This window comes from Gigantopelta aegis, chromosome 7 (assembly GCF_016097555.1).
Source record: "Gigantopelta aegis isolate Gae_Host chromosome 7, Gae_host_genome, whole genome shotgun sequence".
Taxonomy (NCBI): domain Eukaryota; kingdom Metazoa; phylum Mollusca; class Gastropoda; order Neomphalida; family Peltospiridae; genus Gigantopelta; species Gigantopelta aegis.
This window is the reverse complement of record NC_054705.1, coordinates 38,362,721-38,368,574: the sequence shown is the minus strand read 5'-3', so window position 1 is coordinate 38,368,574 and position 5,854 is coordinate 38,362,721. Positions and strand designations below refer to the sequence as shown.

General features: G+C 39.6%; 2 long non-coding RNA genes across 5 annotated transcripts in view; one reads left to right on the top strand and one right to left on the bottom strand.

The window, feature by feature from the left end:
- Window positions 1-3,314: 3,314 nt before the first annotated feature.
- The window catches only part of LOC121377199, a 10,330-nt gene continuing 7,790 nt past the window's right edge, over window positions 3,315-5,854 (top strand). The window contains exon 1 of the long non-coding RNA XR_005958593.1: window positions 3,315-3,329. This is a non-coding gene — a long non-coding RNA (uncharacterized LOC121377199). The remainder of the gene's footprint in view (window positions 3,330-5,854) is intronic.
- LOC121377197 overlaps window positions 5,437-5,854 on the bottom strand; it is a 4,916-nt gene continuing 4,498 nt past the window's right edge. For all 4 annotated transcript variants that reach the window (XR_005958587.1, XR_005958589.1, XR_005958588.1 and 1 more), the window contains exon 3: window positions 5,437-5,854. This exon is cut by the window's right edge and continues 18 nt beyond it. This is a non-coding gene — a long non-coding RNA (uncharacterized LOC121377197).

Sequence of the window (5,854 nt, the reverse complement as noted above, 5' to 3'; positions counted from 1 at the left end):
ATTATTTGTAAAAATAAACACTGCCACATGTAAAATAAGGAAGGAGATGTTTTATTTAACGACGCACTCAACACATTTTATTTATGGTTATATGGCGTCCGACATATAGATTAGGACCACACAGATATATATAGAGAGAAAACCCGCTGTCGCCACTTCATGGGCTACTCTTTTTCAAAGCAGCAAGGGATCTTTTATATGCACCATCCCACAGACAGGATAGTACATACCACGGCGTTTGTTACACCAGTCGTGGTACGCTAGCTGGAACGAGAAATAGCCCAATGGGGCCATCGACGGGGATCGATCCTAAACCTGAAATCGCTTTTTTTATAATTTAATATATCTGACATTAATATTTACCGAAATATATGCGCAATATCTCTGTCTAAGCCCCCCTTTTCAAAATCCTATGCGCCCATGATTACCACTGGACCGCAGCTACGTCCCGCCCCCATGTAATATAAGTAATGGACCGCAGCTGTTTTACTCGTCCCGCCCCCAGTAATATAAGTACCAAGGAGAGCCGCAGCTGTTTTACTCGTTTTATATAAGTAACCATGGAGAGCCGCAGCTGACATGTAGACCATGGAGAGCCGCAGCTGTTTTACTCGAACCTTGACATAGAATGGTCTTCTTTGGACAAACCGGCGTCGTGGTTAGGCCATCGGTCAACAGGCTGGTAGGTACTGGGTTCGGATCCCAGTCGAGGCATGGGATTTTTAATCCAGATACCGACTCCATACCCTGAGTGAAAGAAAGAAAGAAATGTTTTATTTAACGACGCACTCAACACATTTTATTTACGGTTATTTGGCGTCAGACATATGTTAAGGACCACACAGATTTTGAGAGAAAACCCGCTGTCGCCACTTCATGGGCTACTCTTTCCGATTAGCAGCAAGGGATCTTTTATTTGCGCTTCCCACAGGCAGGATAGCACAAACCATGGCCTTTGTTGAACCAGTTATGGATAACTGGTCGGTGCAAGTGATTTACACCTACCCATTGAGCCTTGCGGACGGGGGTCGATCCCAGACCGACCGCGCATCAGGCGGAAGCTTTACCACTGGGTTACGTTCCGCCCCTCTTTCGTACCAATACAAAGCAACCTCTTGAATATCTGAGAGAGAGAGAGAGAGAGAGAGAGAGAGAGAGAGAGAGAGAGAGAGAGAGAGAGAGAGAGAGAGAGAGAGAGAGAGAGAGAGAGAGAGAGTGAGTGATACACGAGTGGCCGTTAGATACCATTTATCTCAACGAGTTGTTTTAAAATTCATCCAACGAGCGAAAGCGTGTTTGATACGTTTTTAAACAACTGGTTGGAACGAGAGAAAACCCAATCAGTTGAATGGATCCACCAATGTGGTTCGATCCTGCAATCCAAGCATATTAAGGGAGCACTCAATCGACTGAGCTGAATCCCGCCAATAACCAACAAACAGAGAGCAGCTAGATTGCTTCAATTCATATATATTCGTGTGTGTGCGTGTGTCTGTGTGCGCGTGTGTATCTGTGTGTTGTGTGTGCATGTGTGTGTGTGTGTGTCTGTATATTGTTTTTAATTGTGAAATCTTCTCCAAAGAAATTAACATTTCCAATGGAAGAACAAAATAATAATGAAATAATATGATATTTATATATACACATACATGTATACAACAATAAAATGTTTTGTTTTATATATTAGCAAATATTTATTAACACTGTCTCTTAATCTTCATTTTAATAACACTCAGTTCGATACTAACTACCAGTGTGGATTTTCCAAGTTTCTGTCGCTGACGTGTACCATGATTTATATCAATATATCTAATTTTAACTTGGAAATTCCCAGCTGACAGATGTGATTTCTCGGGAAAGGACTTTTACCCGTAACTGCGTTATACTTTTCCGAAGAACAGTCCACGTCAACAGACTACTTTTCGCTTGTGTAACTAACTCAACAAATGTGTCAATACGTGTAATAGAAAGAAAGAAATGTTTTATTTACGATTATATGGCGTCAGACATATGGTTAAGGACCACACAGATTTTGAGAGGAAACCCGCTGTCGCCACTTCATGGGCTACTCTTTCCGATTAGCAGCAAGGGATCTTTTATTTGCACTTCCCACAGGCAGGATAGCACAAACGATGGCCTTTGTTGAACCAGTTATGGATCACTGGTCGGTGCAAGTGGTTTTACACCTACCCATTGAGCCTTGCGGAGCACTCACTCAGGGTTTGGAGTCGGTATCTGGATTAAAAGCCCATGCCTCGACTGGGATCCGAACCCAGTACCTACCAGCCTGTAGACCGATGGCATACGTGTAATAGTGACGCATTATGCTAGGCTTAGACTACCAACTGCCAGAATAATGTTGACCAATTTTCTGCTGTTACGACTACCACGACTGTCCAGTAGCTAGTCTGAGCGCTCTTACGACTTGTACGACGGCCGTCGTATCCGCTTCAAACAAAACACATCGGACCCGACATTTGTTGGTAGTCTGAGCGCGCATTATAACTAACTCGACGAGACACCCAGTTCTTAGTTTGGTTGTGTGTGTGTGGTTGTAAGTGTGTGTGTGTTTGTGTATGTGTGCGCGTGGTGTGTGCGTGGTGTGTGTGTGTGTCTGTGTGTGTGTGTATGTGGTTGGTTGTGTGTGTCTGTCTGTGTGTATGTGGTTTTGTATGTGTGTGTATGTGGTTGTGTGTGTGTTGTGTCTGTGTGTGTGGTTTGTCTGTGTGTATGTGGTTGTGTGTGTGTTGTGTGTGTGTGTGTTGTGTCTGTGTCTGTCTGTGTGTATTTGGTTGTGTGTGTGTTGTGTCTGTGTGTGTGTTGTGTGTCTGTCTGTGTGTATGTGGTTGTGTGTGTGTTGTGTCTCTGTGTGTATGTGGTTGTGTGTGTGTTGTGTCTGTGTGTATGTGGTTGTGTGTGTGTCTGTGTGTGGGTTAGTGATTAGTGAGAGTGGATAGGGTGTAGTGGTCTTACACCTACCGTTAGAGTCGTTAAAACTCGCTCCTGGGTGGGTGTCGGTACCGGGCTGCGAACCCACTACCTACCAGCTTTATGTCCGATGGCTTAACTACGACACCACCGAGGCCGGTTAAAAAACGACAACAAACACCTTGTTTAAATACAGATATTGATATCATAAACAGCAAAATATCTTTAATATGTAATTTTAGTCAGGTCAGGTTATTGTTTTACGTTCACATTCAGATCAAGCTGTTGTAGCGCACGCCTGCCATGGGCACAGGTGTCGGCCTTGGTCGGCTCCTCTATCCAGGAGAGAAAAGAATTTTAGTTGTTACAGAGGATCTTTTAGTCGTAAACACGTTACAAAGGTAAGTAAACACGTTATAAAGGTAAGTAAACACGTTACAAAGACAAGTAAACACGGAACAGTCCCGCCCGCTGAAATTTTTTTTTTAATTAATTTTAAAAAATAATGTAAAAAAATAAAACAACGTTCAGGGCCGGAAACAAATTATAGAAACAAAGAAAATTTTCTTCTTAACCGTTTAAAGGCATTTTGTTACAGACCACTGACCTATTTAAAGGCATTTTGTTACAGACCACTGACCTATTTAAAGGCATTTTGTTACAGACCACTGACCTATTTAATGGTCTAACAAAGTATTATCTGAACAAAAATAATTTGATTTGTCCCTAAATGTACTTTATTCAACCATCATCATAACCACCATACTCCATTTATTAATGATATTTTGTAAAAATTATTGAATTATTGCAATGGTCCATAATTCAAAAACTAAGGGTTGACATGGATTTCACTCCATCATGGTTCAGTTACGGTGATGCGATAGCTAGATTTGGTTTCCAGCAATTAATGTAATTTTTATTTATTATTCATTTTTAGTGAAATAAGATCCTTAAATCCGTGACAGTATGCCTTTAAGGAGTTTTAGACTATTAACTACTACAGCTGCCCCCCCCCCCCCCCCCCCCCCCCAAAAAAAAAAAAAAAAAAAAAAAAACCAACAACAAACAAACAAAAACAAAAACAAAACAAAAACAAAAAAAAACAAAACAAAACAAAGCAAAAACAAAAACAAAAAAAAAAAAAAAAAAAAACAACCTAGCTACGGCCCTGACATTAAAAGAATTTAAATTAGAAAAACAAAAAACAAACTCAAATATCAGACAAACAAATAATATCTGAAAAAAAAGAAATAAGTATTATCTGGCTCATTGCCAGATGGCCATGTAATCCTCAAAATAAAAAAAATCCTGAGAAATCGCATTTCAATACGAAAATTATTAGCGCTAATCGGGAATTTTCAAATATTTCCACCCCAGATAGACATTCCTGCGCTATACCCAAACACACAGGGAAGTTGAAAGTGGGCGTGTCACAAACTGTGAGCCAAAACTGATTACATTGTCTTATTTTTGACGTGTCACAGTCTCGCTCATATGTAAATCACTAACAGTATGCTGCAATCGTAAGATATATTTTTATGCTAAATAGTTTGCTGACGTGGATCAAATCATATACATTTTCAGAGAAACCTAGCGCAGCAGGGGATATTTTGACGAAGTGAGTTGAGTTCGCCATGTTGATTGAATCATTTGTTTTGTGTCAGTTTAGTACATGTATACAGTAACACAGCAAGTTGTCTTAGATGAAATTAATTCCACTGCCGATGGAATATGGAAGACTGGTATATCAAAGGCCGTGGTATATGTTATCCTGTCTGTGGGATGGTGCATATAAAAGATTCCTTGCTGCTAATCAAAAAGAGTAGTCCATGAAGTGGCGACAGCGGGTTTTCTATCTCAATATCTGTGTGTTCCTTATCCATATGTCTGACACCATAAATAAAATGTGTTGAGTGCGTCATTAAATAAAACATTTCCTTCCTTCCTTTAAAACAAAAGAAATTAATGAATTAATGTTATTGTTATTTTAATTATCTCAAACTTGAGAGTTCTGTACTCAAGGTACTCTCTCAAACAAATTAAGGTTGAAAGTTTGTTTTGTTTAACGACACATCTAGAGCACATTGATTTATTAATCATCTACTATTGGTTTTTAAACATTTGGTAATTTTGAAATATAATTTTAAAAAGGAAACCCGCTAAATATTTCCATTAGTAGAAAGGGATCTGTTATATGCACCATCCCACAGACAGGATAACACATACTACAGACTTTGATATACCGTTGATATACCAGTGTTGCATTGACTTGAACGAGAAATAGCCCAATAGGCTCACCGACGGGGATCGATCCCAGACCGACAGCGCACCAAGCAAACGCCTTACCACTGGGCTACGTCCCGCCCGCACATTAAGAGAAATAGATAGATATTTTATTTAACTCTCACACAGTGCGTATAAACAGAAAACAAAAACCACTAAATCTACCATAAAAACAGACTATTCTTTGTAGAGTTACGAGAGACTACACACAACAAAACACACAAATTCATATTAATGCATAAATTTATTATGGGGGGAATCAATAATTTAAACAAAATGTTCCTCTTTGTGTAGCAGGTAAGGAATAACAGTTATGGAGTCGAGTTTTAGTGTCTATTTTTAGAGGGTGTTTCACCGTTTCAAAGTCACAGACTTTATCCAAATGTGTCACAGGTTTGTAGATTAACTAAACTTAGTGTGCATTTTCGTGGGCTGAAACTAGGGTCTGTTCCTTTAAGAACAAAGAGGACAGAGGACATGAGACCACAATACATTTATAGCTCTCGATTAAATATCTCAGAATGTGCCATTGTTTACACTGTTAGCCTTGGTAAACTCGAATTTTAAGTGTTATTTGTAAAGCATTAACTCCTAGGAATGACAGCTATCCAAAACCAGTCTTCGCTCAAATACTTGCACATCT